General features: G+C 43.9%; 1 protein-coding gene across 5 annotated transcripts in view; it reads left to right on the top strand.

Moving 5' to 3' along the window:
- The window catches only part of LOC139574016 (transcription factor HIVEP3-like), a 93,235-nt gene that overhangs the window by 41,001 nt on the left and 34,145 nt on the right, over positions 1 to 18,089 (top strand). Inside the window, exon 1 of one of the 5 annotated variants that reach the window (XM_071398113.1) lies at positions 14,482 to 14,582. The exons of the other annotated variants lie outside the window; for them this stretch is intronic. The gene's annotated coding sequence lies outside the window, so the exon portion shown is untranslated. Of the gene's footprint in view, positions 1 to 14,481; positions 14,583 to 18,089 lie in introns of those variants that run through there. 5 annotated transcript variants of the gene reach the window in all.

An 18,089-nucleotide genomic window follows, 5' to 3' on the forward strand; every position in this document is an offset into this window, starting at 1 on the left:
ACAAACCGAGGCAGCAGACTTTGACACAAATATACATTTTCATATTCTCAAAACCCTTGGCCACGACTGTAGGATAGTCATTTTTACGAGGGTATGTTTGGCGGCGTGAGTGAAGGAGGCTTTGTTGCGAAATAGGAAGCAGATTTAAATTTTTTAATATGAGTCTGGAAGGAGAGTTTACAGTCTAGTTTACAGACACCTAGGTATTTGTAGTTGTCCACATATTTTAAGTCAGAACTGTCCAGAGTAGTGATGCTAGTCGGGCAGGCGGGTGTGGGCAGCGAACGGTTGAAAAGCAGGCATTTGGTTTTACTAGCGTTTAAGAGCAGATGGAGGCCACGGAAGGAGTGTTGTATGGCATTGAAGCTCGTTTGGAGGTTTGTTAACACAGTGTCCAAAGAAGGGCCAGATGTATACAGAATGGTGTCGTCTGCGTAGAGGTGGATCAGGGAGTCACCCGCAGCAAGAGCGACATTGTTGATATATACAGAGAAAAGAGAATGCCAGAGGTCCGGACAACAGGCCCTCCGATTTGACACACTGAACTCTGTCTGAGAAGTAGTTGGTGAACCAGGCGAGGCAGTCATTTGAGAAACCAAGGCTGTTGAGTCTGCCGATAAGAATACAGTGATTGACAGTCGATGAAGACGGCTGCACAGTACTGTCTTTTATCGATGGCAGTTATGATATCGTTTAGTACCTTGAGCTTGGCTGATGTGCACCCGTGACCAGCTCGGAAACCAGATTGCACAGCGAAGAAGGTACGGTGGGATTCGAAATGGTCAGTGATCTGTTTATTAACTTGGCTTGGTTTTCAAAGACTTTAGAAAGGCAGGACAGGATGGATATAGGTCTGTAACAGTTTGGATCTAGAGTGTCACCCCCTTTTGAAGAGGGGGATGACCGTGGCAGCTTTCCAATCTTTAGGGATCTCGTACGATACGAAAGAGAGGTTGAACAGACTGGTAATAGGGGTTGCAACAGTGGCGGCAGATAATTTTAGAAAGAGAGGGTCCAGATTGGCTAGCCCAGCTGATTTGTACGGGTCCAGGTTTTGCAGCTCTTTCAGAACATCTGCTATCTGGATTTGGGTGGAGAAGCTGGGGAGGCTTGGGCAAGTAGCTGCAGAGGGTGCGGAGCAGCCAGGAGGAAAACATGGCCAGCCGTAGAGAAATGCTTATTGAAATTCTCGATTATCGTGGATTTATCGGTGGTGACAGTGTTTCCTAACCTCAGTGCAGCTGAGAGGTGATAAACAGTAATGTGCAGGCACTTCCATCATGGAACTTTTATTAATTGTTTTATTCTGTTATAACATTCAACCCCCACAATGTGTAGTGCTTTTAATGTAAAGAAAATATTTGAAACCGAAATACTTTTTTTTTTTTTACTGAACCGACCTCAAGAGCACTAATCGGCCAGCACTAATGAGTTTTAAATAATACTATTAGTCTATTTCTCCCTATTTATGTTTGCCATTCTGTCCTTGTTTGTCCAGTGTAGATATATTCTGCAGCATAGATCTGCCCCTGTGAGATGGAATAGGAAAATGAGAGTGGGGTCCCCAGAGGGTGATAAGGGTAATGAGAGAGGTGAGGAGTACAGGAGAGAGGCAGTGTGGTCAGTCTCAGTGTTTTACTGGATCAGATGTCAGATCTGGCTGAGAATAAGTATCGATCTGGATTAACAAAAGACTCGCATGCAGGACTCCATTAGTTGCCAGAGAAGCTAGTCGGCTTGAACCTCTCTTTCCTTCTCACTTGAGTGGAGCTGTGTGTTTGTGTGCATTCATAGGTGTGTGTTGACCTTTGTGCTTTCTATCTATTTAGTAAAGGACATATTTGGCCCCGTAGGCCTGTGTTACGAAAAAGCTATGGCATCCCTCAAAGGGGCAGTTCCTTGAGGATAGTCTTTCTGCAGCAGTTGAGGTAGGCCTTCTTGTGGTATCTGTTTTTCACCCCCAGCCTACACAAATACAAAAAACTGGCAGAAAATGGGACAGACCCACACAGTGTGGGCACATGTAAATGTAAACTAGGTGGGCACAGTCTAAATGGATCATGTTTCTATCATAACACCACAGTCTGTGCACAGAGAGGGTTGGCTCAATGTAACCGCACACGTCTTAAATAGGCTCCCCCCGCTGCTCCGTTTTGGCCCTTTTTGCGGGCTGTGTGTCCAGTTTATGGGGTATAAACAGTAATAACAGCATAAGTGATGAGTCAAAAGAGTTAGTCCAGGTAGCTACCTCATCACTTATGCTGTTATTACTGCCATTGGTTAACTATTTAACTATTTTGCAATCTTATGGTTTGGGTGTAGAAGCTGTTCATGGTCCTGTTGGTTCCAGACTTGGTGCATCGTTAAAACTTGACGCACGGTAGCAGAGGGAACAGTCTATGTATGACTTGTGTGGCTGGAGTCTTTGACACACAACTTTTTGAGGAGTTGAGGGACCATGCCAAATTCTTTCAGCCTCCTGGGGGGGAATAGGCGTTGTTGTGCCCTCTTCACAATTGTGTTGGTGTATGGACCATGATAATTCCATAGTGATGTGGAGTTCTCAGCCTTCTCCACTATAGCCCCATGGCTGTGGATGGGGGCATGCACGGCCCTTCGCTTCCTGTTCAATCAGCTCCTTTCTCTTGCAGATGTTGAGGGAGAGTTGGCACCACACTGCCAGGTATTTCATCATCATCAGTGATCAGGCCTACCACTGTTGTGTTGTCGGCAAACTCAATGATGGTAAAGGAGTTGTGTGTGGCCATGCAGTTGTGGGTGAACAGGGAGTACAGGAGGGGACTAAGCATGCATCCCTGAGGGGCCCCTGTGTTAAGGGTCAGTGTGGCGGATGTGTTGTTGCCTACCCTCAACCTGGGGGTGGCCTGTCAGGAAGTCCAGGATCCAGTTGCAGAGGGAGGTGTTTAGTGATGAGTTTGGAGGCCACTATGGTGTTGAACTCTGAGCTGCAGTCAAAGAACAGCATTCTCACGTAGGCGTTCCTTTTGTCCAGATGGGAAAGGGCAGTGTGGAGTGCAATAGAGATTGTCATCTATGAATCTGTTGGGGTGGTATGCGAATTGGAGTGGGTCCAGTGTGTCTGGAATGATGGTGTGGATGTGAGACATGACAAGCCTTTCAAAGCATTTCATGGTTACAAATGTGAGTGCTACGGGGTGATAGTAATTTACACCAGAGTTCTTGGGTACAGGGACTATGGTAGTCTGCTTGAAACATGTAGGTATTACAGACTGGGTCAGGGAGAGGTTGAAAATGTCAGTGAAGACATTGGTCCGCGCATGTGCATGCTCTGAGTACACATCCTGGTAATCCGTTTGGCCCTGTGGCCTTTTGAATGTTAACCTGTTTAAAGGTCTTGCTAACATCAGCTACGGAGAGTGTGATCACACAGTCGTCCGGAACAGCTGGTGCTGTCATGCATGGTTCAATGTTGCTAGCCTTGAAGCGAGCATAGAAGGTATTTAGCTCATCTGGTAGGCTCATGTCACTGGACAGCTCACAGCTGGGTTTCCCTTTTGTAATCTGTGATAGATTGCAAGCCCTGCCACATCCGACTAGTGACAGAGCCGGTGTAGTAGGATTCGATCTTGGTCCTGTATTGACACTTGGTCCATCGGAGGGCGTAGCGGGATTTCTTATAAGCGTCCTGATTAGTGTCCCGCTTCTTGAGAGCGATAGCTCTCTTCTGGTTAGGATATGTACGTACGGCCACTGTGAGGATGACCCCCTCGATGCACTTATTCATGAAGCCGATGACTGATGTGGTAAAATCCTGAATGCCATCAGATGAATCCCGGACATATTCCAGTCTGTCTGTGCTAGCGTAATATCTTGTAGCTTAGCATCCGCTTCATTGGACCACTTCCGTATTGAGCGTGCAACTGGTACTTCCTGTTTCGAGTTTTTGCTTGTAAGCAGGAATCAGGAGGATAGACTTAGGGTCAGATTTGCTAAATGGAGGGCGAGGGAGCGCTTTATATGCATCTCTGTTTGGAGTAAAGGTTTTTTCACCTCTAGTTGCACAGGTGACATGCTGGTAGAAATTAGGTACAACGGATTTCAGTGTTCTTGCATTAAAGTCACCGGAGCGCCGCCTCTGGGTGAGCATTTTCTTGTTTGCTTATTGCCCTATACAGCTCCTTCAGTGCGGTCTTAGTGCCAGCATCAGTTTGTGTTGGTAAATAGACAGATACGAAAAATATAGGTGAAAACTCTCTTGGTAAATATACTGAACAAAAATATAAATGTAACATGCAGCAGTTTCAGCGATTTTAACTGAGTTAGTTCATATAAGGAAATCCGTCAATTGAAATGAATTCATTAGGCCATTATCTATGGATTTCACATGACTGGGCAGGGGTGCAGCCATGGGGGGACCTGGGAGGACATACCCACTGGGGAGCCAGGCCTAGCCAATCACAATGAGTTTTTCCCCACAAAAGGGCTTTATTACAGAAAGAAATACTCTTCAGTTTCATCAGCTGTCAGGGTGGCTGGTCTCAGATGATTCTGCAGGTGAAGAAACCGAATGTGGAGGTCCTGGGCTGCCGTGGTTACACGTGGTCTGCGGTTGTAAGGCCGGTTAGAGGTACTGCCAAATTCTCTAGCACAACGACAGAGGCGTGTTATGGTAGAGAAATGAACATTCAATTCTCTGGCAACAGCTCTGCTAGACAGCTCTGCTAGACATTCCTGCAGTCAGCATGCCAATTGCATGCTCCCGCAAAGCTTGAGACATCTGTGGCATTGTGTTGTGTGACAAAACTGCACATTTTAGTGTTGCCTTTTATTGTCCCCAGCACCTGTATAATGATCATGCTGTTTAATCAGCTTCTTGATATGCCACACCTGTCATGTGTATGGATTATCTTGGCAAAGGAAAATGCTCACTCAAATGTTGAGCTTAAATTTGTGTACATAATGTTAGAGAGCTTTTTGTGCGTGTGTAACATTTCTGTGATCTTTTATTTCAGCTGATGAAACAATGGGGCCAACACTTTACATCTTGCGTTTTATATTTTTGTTCAGTATGGTCTACAGCTTATCATGAGGTATTCTAACCTAGGCAAGCAGAACCTCGAGACTTCCCTACTGTTAGCGATTGCGCACCAGCTGTTGTTAAGAGACACACACCACCTCCCCTGAGCTTCTGTCCTGCTGATGTATAGAAAGAATTGCTACATTTATATTTACCATGTTCTTGTTCAGCCACAACTCAGAGACATAGGATATTGCAGTTCCTTAGGTCATGTTGATAGGATAGTCTCGAACGGAGCTCATCCAGTTTATTCTCCAATGATTGCACGTTCGCCAATAGAACGGAGGGTAGAAACGATTTATCCACTCTCCAACGTAATCTCGTCAGGTATCCAGCACGCCGACCTCTACCGCCGTCTCCTCTGAGTGTCTGGTGATTTTGGCCTGGTCCGGGATAATCAATGTCTTTTGCCTCCGACTCATTGAAGTAGAAGTCCTCGTTCACAAAATAGCACAATTGGTCAGGAGCGATGTTCCCTCATTGTTTTCAGCACTGAGCAAATTTCATGTCTGCTGAGCACAAACTTGAACGTTGTAAAAATTCTGTGCAACTTCCAGTGCACGTTTACTGTGAACACTAAGGCTGTACCAGCTTTAAGTTAGTTTTAAGTGGCCAAGTAGGCTACTGTGGCTATATGATTATAATGTAGGCCTACCAGAGTGGCCTACCATCAAAACAATGGAGAAAATGCATCCCATAACATTTTAACGTCGAAATAGCTTTTCTATCATTCAGCCTACAGTAGCAGCCACTGTGTGGTGTTCAATGCAAGAAACCACTTTACAAAATAAATTCATTATTATTCCCGTACCATTATTACAGAGAATCAGACAAATTATGCTACGCTCTGCCTATTGTCTACTTAGCTTATTCAAGACGTCTCAAAATACATCACCTTCAAGATAAGAAAACGCTCTTTAGCTGACTCGCTTTTCAAAGATGGCTTAGAAATGCACACATTTTGTGCTCTTGTTGGAAGCAACTACTCCCCCATTGTTGACTAGAAATGATTTATAACTGGGCTAATAACTCACTAACTAGCAAAGGATATAAACATATGTGCACATGTGGATACATGTAGCTCTCGCTTTGATCTCAAAACAAGCGCATCTACTCACGACCTCTCATACTGTATTCTAAACACAGTCCAGTTCTGTTGTATAGCACACTGTATTACTTATACAACTAATATAAGGACAGGACATGAGACGGGAGTAGAAATTAACGTGGGTGTTTAATGCGTTTCACAGGACAAAACATTCCAAGAATTCTAATGTACGTAAGCAGGGCGGGTGTTACAGGTGCCCTAAAGGGACAAACTAGAATATCAATACACAAGTTCAAAGTAAATGGCACAGATCTATATATGGGAATGGCTATTTACATATAGGCCTACTGCAACCCTGATTGGTTATGACACACCAGTCTATGTAGAGTACAGGCCTGAGTCATGCCTGTCAATGCAATAGAATCCTACTCCAATGTGCTCTCCCTACAAGAAAATCTCTTGCAAAGATAGTTTTGCATACTATGTTTTGGATAGTTCGTTTTGTTACGGTATGTTACATTGAAAGTGGCTAATATTGTGTAATTCGATCACAATTCCCACAGTAGAGCGCAATGTTCATAGTGTTAACTAAAGGGGAAAACTCTAGAAAGTTGAGTGAAGTTTAATCTAGTGCTTCTTTGTGCTGGCTGATATTTCTGCAGTCTGAGGGGAGCTGCACCCCCCAGCACACACGCAGTTTAGAGGGAGCATTGGTCAGGAGACCATAAAAACGGACGCTATTCCCTCCAGCGCCATTCTCCAACAATACTATCCAGGTCTTGTTTGCGGTCAATATCTCAATTTCAATCCATTTATTCAATAATTGAATTGTGCTCTTATGGAGTATTTCCATGATGTCCATTTGAACTGACAAGGATTGAAGTAATCCAAGCTCTTGTCCAGGAACTCACAACTTGAGTCCTTTTATGTGTGGAATTATTGAATTTCCTACTTGCTGTATCCTATTTTCCAGAGAGTAACTGAGCTTGCAGCCTGGTCCCCAGCCCTTCTTATCATGTCAATGTGTAGCAGCTTTCTTGTCAATCATGTCCACAGAGGCTGTATTGTCCCTACCTACTGCCCATCCACTGTAAGCCCCACTCCTCCCCCAGTTTGAAGAACAGAGGACAAAAGGATGACAGATGGGTGAAACTCCCTCTCTGGGGAGTACAGTATGGGAGGTGTGTGCTGGGGCTGCCGTACGACGGCCACAAAGATCACATTCAACCCAAACACAATACAGTACAATGCTATAGAGCCCCTTCGGGCCAGGACAGGACCGGCCCCAGGCCAGCACAGTACCACAACGCCTGCCTGCTACACAGAGCTGGGGGTTAGGGTTAGCACCAACAACTAAAAATAGAGAGTGGGACAGCAAAGGGGTTGAGGAAAAAGAGGAGAGTAAGAGAGAGGGACAGAGATGGGTGAAAAGAAGGTGGATAAAGGAAAACTAGCTAGGGGACAAAGGATAGCAAATGATATAGAGAGAGAGGGAAAAGTTGTTTTTGACCAAGGTTTAGAGACTGTAGAAATCCCCGTAGTGACCCCCACTGTATCTCATGCCTGCCGCCCAGTAAGGAGAATGGTAATTGTCCCACTGGGTAATAATTAGCAGACAGCACTCCCTCCCTTGTCTGTATGTGTGCCAGTTGAGCTCGCTGTGTGCGACTGTTTATTTTAGAGTATGACTCACACTTCCTGTGCCCAACCAGTGAGGCTTCAATGGAACAGCAGGGCCTCCTCTCATTCTCAATTCCACACAGCAATAATATTTTTCAAACTGTGCGGGGTACTTGAATGGATGAGGTGGCTCTGGAATTCATTTACTAGTGCACTGGGACAGCGGTAGATTTCTTTGGAAGGTAGATTTTTTTAATGTAAAGAATAGAGCACCATGACTGACGTTTTGTTAGCTGGAAAAGACCACCGTTAGACAGTCATTGTACGTTCCAGTGTTTCTTGAGTGAAATCTTCTGGGAATTCATCACGCCATCATCACTACTTCCGCTTACTTAGTCAATAATGGTTGGCGATGATGACGGGTTTCTAGGTTTTTCCACAGGATCTGTCTCCCTTCGAAGTCCTGCCTGCTCTCCGGGGGAAAGACCTGTTTGTAATGGAATCTACAGCCGACTGTGCCACTTTATTAAAGGTGCACAGGAGAGTAATTGTGATGAAATGTCTCAAAGCAAGAGGATTCAGACCTGGTTTGAATGAGTGTGTTTTCATTCATAATCCTGGCACTATATTTATTTTGCTTAATGAAGTCTGACCACAAACGTTAATATTAGGGATGCACGATATATCGGTAAGCACATCGGAATCGGACGATATTAGCTAAAAATGACAACACCGGCATTGGCCCAATGTCTAGTTTAACGCCGATGTGCAAAACCGATGTCAAAGCTGACATGCATACCTATATAACGTAGGTAGACGACGTAATGACGCCACAAAAAATACAGCGCTACACGTGCAACACAGCAATTCCTAACCTAGCCCACAATGTCTGCTGCGTGGATCTATTTTGAAGTTTCAAAGGAAGATAACAAAAAGGCCATATGCAACGTTTGTGCTGCTATTGTTTCCCGAGGAGGGGAGAAGGTGAAATCATTCTATACCACAAACCTAATTACTCATTTGAAAGTGCATCACCCCCAAACGTTCAGCGACTACTTAGAACAAAAGCAGAAAAAATCTAGGCGAACTTCCAACAACTTAACAAGTTCAAGTCCAGCAGTCATTTGAAAGAATAAGAACATTTCAGCGAGACAACTCAAAGGCAGAATCCATTAACTTCAAGATAATGGAATTCATTGCCCTTAACAATCAACCGTTCTCTGTGGATGATTTTGGCTTTCGCCGACTGGTCGAGCACCTCGAGCCCCGGTACACACTACCAAGTAGGCGCTATTTTTCAGATGTTCCCCTACCGGAGTTACACAGTATTGTTGAAAAGCACATCCGTGAGCTACTTGCTATGGGCGTCACTGCTATTAGCTTCACGACTGACATTTGGACCAGCGATGTCAGCCCCATGAGCATGCTGAGTCTGACCGCACAGCGGGTCGACAAGGATTTCATACGGAGGAAAGGCGTATTGCATGCTCAAGAATGTGCTGGTTCTCATACCGCTGCTGCCATGTTAATGGCATTTGAGAACATGTTTGAAACTTGGAAACATGAACACCTAGCTCCATTCGAACAACTGACTCGAGAAATGAGCTCAACGTCTGCAGCAGATGTGATACCATCTGTCATGTCATTGAAACGCCTACTCAACAAAACTGCCGACACAGACCGTAAGGTTAAAACAAAAGTACTCTACTAGAGGCTGTGAACAAGCGATTCTGTGGGCATTCTCTCTGAGCCTCTTTACTGTGTCGGCACCATGCTCAATGCTAGGTACAAGGGCCGCTACTTCGATGCAGACAAGAAACAGGTTTTACGTGATGTTAGACAGCTAGACAAGTTGGAAACGGACACAGTGACAGTGCGTACTGAGGAAGAGAGGCCACGGACAGACAGAGCTGAAACTTCACTACTTGACATGTATGATGAAATCCTGGTTGAATGAAACGACTAAACAAATTAACAGCACAGAAAGTAAGTGAAATAAATAGGTTTTGATTATGTTTTACAGGTAACGGGGACATACGTAAATGCCAACAATAACTTTTTGGTGTGTGTGTGTTTGAACTATTTAACTACTAGAATGCTTAAAAGGCTGCTAAAATTCTAAATATCGGTATTGGGTTTTTTGGCAAGGAAAATATTGGATATCGGTATCGGCCAAAAATGCTTCGATGTTACAACAATGATGTTGATAATGTTTGTAATGATGATGGTTATTCTAAGGTGGCAACTTTGTAGGTCCCCCCTAGCTCTCTATTAACTTTTTTTTCTCATCCCTCTACTTTCCATTACAGGGCTAACACTTGTTAACGCTTTCTCTCCATCACTCTCTTTTCGCCTCACCCCCTCCCACTCTAAGAAACACACCCTCTCAAGCACTCATCCGCTCGCTCTCTCCCCGCATGTCTCTGTGACTCTGAAGCTCCTCTGAGGGGTGAAACCAGGCTACTCTCTCCCAGGTAAACTGTTCTCATCCTCCCTCTCTCATTTTCTCTCTCTCTTTCTCTCCTTCATCAATCTCTCTGTCCTCGTTCACTATTTCACTCTTTCTCTCACTCTCCGCTCTCCTCACAACTCTCTCTCTCTCATACACCCTCAGGCTAAATGGCCACTGTAATGGGATTGGTCTGTTAGATTGGGATTGAAAGTCCTCATAACTGTCTGCTGTGTGATCTGCTGCTGTACCGTAGGTAGTGTTTCTATCTGTGTGTGCTTTCTCTGAATGGGTTGCCGTTCCTGATTTGTCTTCTTTACTCCAGTTTGCTTGAGTGTGTTAGGTACTGGAAGGGAGTGTAGCAGCTACCTGGATTCTAGGAGTTCTAGTTCTTTCATGGTTGAGTGCAGCTAAATGGGAGTGTTTAAAGAGCATCGCCGTAAAGCAAAGTCCTCAATACTCCATTGTTTTTGGAGGGTTAATGGTGGCTAGAGAGAGGATGACTAATCAGTGTATGTGAGTGTGTGGTCTACATATGCATGATTCAGTTATACAGGCATATTCCCTCCACTTCCTGGTGTGGGTGTGCTCTTTGCCTTTCTTGATACGTCGAAAAGGCAGTAAAATAAATATTGACAGCTTCTACGGGCCTATTAGCCTGGTCTCACTGGATTGGGTTGAATCCCTAGACTTTGTGAAAATATGAGAACAGCACTTCGGTTAGAGCTCCTCTTCTTATAGTTTATAATGTTACATGATCAATGACCTTCATCCTAGCCCCTTGTTCATTTCTGTAAAATCCATCTGGGTTCTTCTTGTGGTTCAGATTACTGTTGTGAACGTTTAAACATTTAAACGAAGTTGGGATTTTTAACATTAACCTCTCTGGGGTAGGTGGGACGCAATCATCCCACCTGGCCAATAGCCAGGGAAAATACAGAGCGCCATATTCAAATAAAATGATATAAAAATCAAACTTTCATTAAATCACACATCTAAGATACCAAATCAAAGCTACACTCGTTGTGAATCCAGCCAACATGTCAGATTTCAAAAAGGCTTTTCGGCGAAAGCATAAGATGCTATTATCTGATGATAGCACAACAGTAAACAGAGAGAGCAGCATATTTCAACACTGCAGGCACGACAAAAAACGCAGAAATAAAAATATAATTCATGCCTTACCTTTGACGAAATTCTTTTGTTGGCACTCCAATATGTCCCATAAACATCACAAATGGTCCTTTTGTTCGATTAATTCCGTCGATATATATCCAAAATGTCAATTTATTTGGCGCGTTTCATCCAGAAAAACACAGCTTCCAACTTGCGCAAACGTCACTACAAAATATCTCAAAAGTTACATGTAAACTTTACCAAAACATTTCAAAATACTTTTGTAATACAACGTTAGGTATTTTTAAACGTTAATAATTGATCAATTTGAAGACGGGATGATCTGTGTTCAATACAAAAAGAAAACAAACTGATGCAACTTTTTTGGTAATGTGCCTCTCAAACAATTTACTTCACGTGACCCTCATTTACGATTGCCGTACTTCTTCATTACAGAAAGGAATAACCTCAACCAATTTCCAAAGACTGGTGACATCCAGTGGAAGTGGTAGGAACTGCAAACAAGTCCCTTAGAAATCTGGTGTCCCAATGAAAATGAATTGAAAAGACAGTGACCCCAATTTTTTTAAGATTCTGAATGATTTGTCCTCGGGGTTTTGCCTGCTACATAAGTTCTGTTATTCTCACAGACATGATTCAAACAGTTTTAGAAACTTCAGAGTGTTTTCTATCCAAATCTAATAATATGCATATCTTATATTCTGGGGGTGAGTAGCAGGCAGTTGAATTTTGGCATGCTATTTATCCAAAAGTGAAAATGCTGCCCCCTACCCCGAAGAAGTTAAGAGAAATTATCACAACTCCTCTCTCTCCCTCGCGCTGGCTCGCCTGCTCTTCGCTTATGATGAGTGTGTGTGTCCAGTCTTCGGTTTGTTGCGTGTTGAATATCCTAGCCTATTCATTGATGATAGGCCTGCTTTACTGGAGTTGCAAGACATTGCAAGCCACGAAATTGCAAGGTACAGCATTCCATTGTGATATACAGCTTTTGATTGCCGATTTAGAGTCAGGCCTAGTGCACAGTTCTGTCTGCCTGGTGGCCGACCTGCCTATACTATGCCCCTCCCGCTATTAAAGATGCGAGTGTTTGTGTTCTTCAAAGTATGGCAATTAATCAGTCTTCCTAGCGGAATCTAATCTTGATCCTCAGAAATGGGTTGACATGCAAGGAGTCGAGGAATAAACCATTTTGGAGTCTGCTCTCCACCACTACGTCATCAGCAGCAAAGTCCTGTATGGCAATACTTTGAAGTTAAATGAGAACGAAATGCAAACTTTACGAGGTGGAATTGAGGTACAGTAATGGTAGTACAGGTGCAATGCATAACCATCTGAGAGACAAACTGTTGCTGGCAGCAGCGCAGCTGCATTGTGAATTCACGTGGTTATTATTAAACATTACTATTTTTTCCCATTTGTCACATCCCTAGTTCAGATGTACATTTCACTATGCCTGCTGCTTGTGTTTGATTTGGAGGGAATTGACCTTCAGTCCAATCGGCTAGTGTTTAATCAAAGTGAGCATGGTGATCGCTGTGAACCGCCTGTCTTATCAAAGCCGTCTGAAATCCTGCTTGTATGCAGTTTAAGAGAATTCCCTCAGTGTGTACATCTTCTACTAGACACAGTGGGAGTAACCCTAGGTGGGTCTGGGGAACATTGGTCTAACATGCCATCTGGTTTTGAGAGCTTCTGTCTTCTGGGTTTCTTTAATTGTAAGTTCTAGTAAAAAGAGCTTTATTATGTTTTTGCCACTTGGTTACAATAACACCCTCAGTTTCAGGTTTGGGCGTTAGAGTTTAAGCACTTTTACCAGATCAAACTATCTGAGAAAGAATACCAAGAACTGGGTGAATCCCTCCACAGGACATATGTATGACTATGGTTTGAGCTAATGTCACTACCACAGACCTAAGTAATGAATGTAAACAAGTTGCCCCTGAGACACTGATCTTACAGCAATGTAGCATTGTCACAGCCTGGTGGTTATGGTCACAATTTGGTGAAGGTGAGCTGGGCCTAGATCTGTAGGCTGCTTTCTACCTTCAGCGACCCTCAAGCCCAGGGGTTAGGGGCTGTTCGGCATGAGTGCAGAGGTCAGGTTGTTCCACCACTTCCTCCTGCCAGCTTGCATCCATACCCAGAGAGGATGCTGGGTGATAAATGTAGCCCTCCAGCTCTCTCTCCATCTGCCATAGCTCCGAGTAGACCCGTTTCCATGGGAACCAGAGAACCAGCAGCACCAGGCTACAGCGAGGAAAGGAGAGGCGGGAAAGAGGGTTTATCGGTTCTCCAGGCACAAGCTCATTTAATGTTTAGCCCATATTTTTATCATTTCCAGCCGTGGAAAGACCTGCCAAAATGAGCACAAACTCATAACCCGGACTGCTCTTTGTTCTTGGTGTCTGTGCATATTAATATGGAGACAGTTCTGATATTGTACTAGTACAGCTTTTTACGTATTGAGTGACTGAATGGTGCTTGTAATGATGCCTCATGTTATGTGACCTCAACTTATCAAAGTTAGTAGATCACGATTTGTTGTTGTGTCTCAATCTTCGATGTTAAGGTTAACATAGCAGGACTTCCAGCAGACCTGGTTGCTCAAAGAACTCTTTAACAACATTATCGCAATGTTGCTAGCTGTTATTGGCATGGTCAGGTTTCCTCTGTCTTTTACAAACATCCCACCAATGTCAGAATAATCTTGCGTCCTAAAGAAGGGTTAGAACATTAGGTTGGAGCCTGGGTGAACATTTTGCTTAACTACTCAGTGCTGTTCCTCATGTCGTCCACACATTACAACCACTTTCAATCAACGTGTTAATACCATTTTAACAACATTTCCTAGCAGTTTTATCAACAGACCTCGAGAGAAGAGTTTAGCCTTTAGTTTGGAAATGCATAGTTCTTTTCACTTGGAAATGTCTAGGAAAATAAATCTAGTCAGGTGTCAGTCTATTTTATCTGTTTTAATCTCCCCTCAAGACATGACGCAAAGTGCTTCAAGGTGCCATATTGATAAGGCTGATGCCCTACAAAGCTTATCTTTTGTGTTGATGAAATTCAGGGGTAACCCCTCAAGTATTTGTGAGGACATTTGAATGCATGACACATATCCAGAGTGAAGGGATATTTAACTTGTCCTGCATTTTTAAATATGTCTCTGCAGACTCACTACAAGTGTTCCATGGAACAAGAAGAGAGGGAGCCTCAGAAAGACATGAAGGAGAGAAAGGCTGCTTCTTCCTGGGTCTCCTTTCCCCTGGGTACCGCCATCACTGTTTGTGTGTCTGCTGACAATGCACCGCACTCACCCCCCCCCCCTCTTACTGGTCTGAGCTAGGCAGGAGCTACGCAATCCATTTCACACCATGATATGCACGCCTCACACGCATGCACACACAGACATAAAAAAATACACTCCGACAACACCCCAAGTCTACTTGATACTGTTTCCAACTGATGACAGCAAAGGAATGTACTGTACAGGCAAAGGTTAAAGATAGACAACAGAGAGGTGTGTCCCATTACAGGTTCCCATACTGAAGGACCTGATTCTGCAGAGTAAAGGATTCGCTGTTTAATTTCCTGATACTAATATTAGCTCTGGCATTTTGCTTGTGACAACTCCTCAAAGGAATGTGTCACTGTAAGAAAATGGAACACTGCTGCATCGTCGGCTTCACTAACAGTACATTCACACCCTATAGACTATAAATAGATCTTTGTGAATGAGTGAATCAGCAACTTTTCCCCGTCTGCATTCATCCACAGTAGAATTCTAATTACCATCCTGGGATTCCAGCATTGAAGTGTTTGCACAGCAGTTGAAGGCTGACAGTCCATTTTCTGTCTCACTTCCTTCATATGGTTCCTTCTACCTGGTTATTGTAAAGCAGTAAGGTAAGGGGGTCAGTGGGAAGGAAAAGCCTTTGTGAAACAACAGGAGGAAATGTTGAGAGGAACCAGAGCCACTGGGGAATGGCAGGATCTCTTTAGGGTCTGGTTTGCTTACCTGATCTGACTGTCAGAATGGATTTGAGACCGACAGGCTACAGAGGAGGGTGTTCTGGGCAGTGTAACGTGTGAGAGAGTTGGTGCGTGCGTTTTCAAGAAAATAACATGACAGTCTCTGCCATATTTCCCCTACCCAAGGTGATTGTTCCCTGTGTAATACAATGATTATGAATTAGCCTATTATTTCTAAACAGTGTAGTTCCTTATCCAATCTCAAATAATTGTGAAAGGAATACAATAATGACAATGTAGCCAAATGAAATAATCGTTATTAATACATTGAATTAATATGATGACAGTCTGTATAGGATTAGGTGTTTGATTCATGTCTCGTGTAGCAGCAAGAACCAACTCTGGAGTTCCAAGCTCTAACCAACCACATATTTGAGCCAGTTCAGATGAGTTTCCAGGTGATCCATTGTCTCTCCAAGGGTGTGCCTCCCTTCTGACTGGTAGCCATTGGCAGTATGGTTGTTGAGTTTATGCACCATCAGAATACCACTAATCTTTTGAGTCAAAGTAAAAGTTACCAGACTCAGTCGGACTGATGGCGCCGAAGAACATGGCTGACGTTTTACATTCTCCCAACCAATTGTGCTATTTTGTAATATATTTTCTTGCGTTTTGTGTGACTTATTTTTTAAATTGTGTACATAATGTTGCTGCTACCGTCTCTTATGATCGAAAAGAACTTCTGGACATCAGAAAAGCGATTACTCACCGTGGACTGGAAGAAACTCTTTCCTTTAACGAATCCAACGAGAAGGATATCCTGCTTTCACTGGAACAGGCCCAGATCCACGCTTTTGTGTGAAGAAAAGACGCCGGAAAAGGAGCCGCAGATCGGGCATCCTTATGAGAATCCGGAGGCGAGCGAGTGAACTCCCACTGCCTTCCATTCTTCTGGCTAACATGCAATCGTTGGAAAATAAAATTGATGACCTATGATTAAGATGATCCTACCAACGGGACATTAAACTGTAACATCGTATGTTTCACCGAGATGTGGCTGAACAAAGATACAGACAATATAGAGCTAGCGGAATTTTCCATGCACCGGCAGAACAGAGATGCTACCTCTGGTAAGACGAGGGATGAGGGTGTGTCTCTTTGTCAATAACAGCTGGTGCGCAATGTCTAATATTAAAGAAGTCTCGAGGTATTGCTCGCCTGAGGTAGAGTACCTTATGATAAGCTGTAGACCACCCTATCTACCAAGAATTCTCATCTGTATTATTCGTAGTCGTCTATTTACCACCACAAAACGAAGCTGGCACTAAGACCGCTCTCAACCAACTCTATAAGGCCATAAGCAAAGAAGAAAATTCTCATCCTGAAGCGGCGCTCCTAGTGGCACGGGACTTTAATACAGGGAAACTTAAATCAGTTTGACCAAATTTTTACCAGCATGTCACATATGCAAACAGGGGGAAAAAAATCCTAGACCACCTTTACTCCACACACAGAGATGCATACAAAGCTCTCATCCGCTCTCCATTTGGCAAATCTGACCATAATTATATCTTACTGATTTCCTGCATACAAGCAAAAACTAAAGCCGGAAGTACCAGTGACTCGCTCAATACGGAAGTGGTCAGATGATGCAGATGCTACACTACAGGACTGTTTTGCTAGTACAGACTGGAATATGTTCCAGGATTCATCCAATGGCATTGAGGAGTACACCACCTCATAAGTGCATCGATGACTTTGTCCAACAGTGACTGTACGTACATATCCTAACCAGAAGCCATGGGTTACAGGCAACATCTGCATTGAGCTAAAGGCTAGAGCTGCCGCTTTCTAGGAGCGGGAGACTAATCCGGACGCTTATAAGCAATCCCGCTATACCCTCAGATGAACCATCACACAAGCAAAGCATCAATACAGGAATAAGACTGATGCTTGTCGGATGTTTTTTATTTATTTATTTATTTTACCGTTATTTTACCAGGTAAGTTGACTGAGAACACGTTCTCATTTGCAGCAACGACCTGGGGAATAGTTACAGGGGAGAGGAGGGGGATGAATGAGCCAATTGTAAACTGGGGATTATTAGGTGACCGTGATGGTTGAGGGCCAGATTGGGAATTTAGCCAGTGGCAGGGCTTGAAAGCTATTACGGACTACAAAGGGAAACCCAGACGCGAGCTGCCCAGTGACAAAAGCCTATCAGATGAGCTAAATGCCTTTTATGCTAGCTTCGAGACAAGCAACACTGAAGCATGCACGAGAGCACCAGCTGTTCTGGATGACTGTGTGATAACGCTCTCGGTAGCCGATGTGAACAAAACCTTTAAACAGGTCAACATTCACAAAGTCGCTGGGCCAGACGGATTACCAGGATGTGTACTCAAAGCATGTGCGGACCAACTGTCAAGTGTCTTCACTGACATTTTCAACCTCTCCCTGACCAAGTCTGTAATACCTACATGTTTCTAGCAGGTAAACTGCATAAATGATTACTGCCCGTGGCACTCACATCGGTAGCCATGAAGTGCTTTGACCTCCCCAGCAGATCCACAGAAGACGCAATCTCAATTGAACTCCAAACTGCCCTTTCTCACCTGGACAAAAAACCTCAGACTTTCGTTTTTGATTAATGAAAATATTCTTGGCGAATGCTTTCGTCCGTCTTGCGCCGGTCCAAGAATTTCGCCTCTAGCGGCACAATAAGAATGCCCCCGGCGGTCCCTCTTTATCATGGCCCCAGTTCAGAAGAAAAACCCACAAAATAGAACCAGAGTCCTATTATA

This window comes from Salvelinus alpinus, chromosome 4, assembly GCF_045679555.1.
Source record: "Salvelinus alpinus chromosome 4, SLU_Salpinus.1, whole genome shotgun sequence".
Classification (NCBI taxonomy): domain Eukaryota; kingdom Metazoa; phylum Chordata; class Actinopteri; order Salmoniformes; family Salmonidae; genus Salvelinus; species Salvelinus alpinus.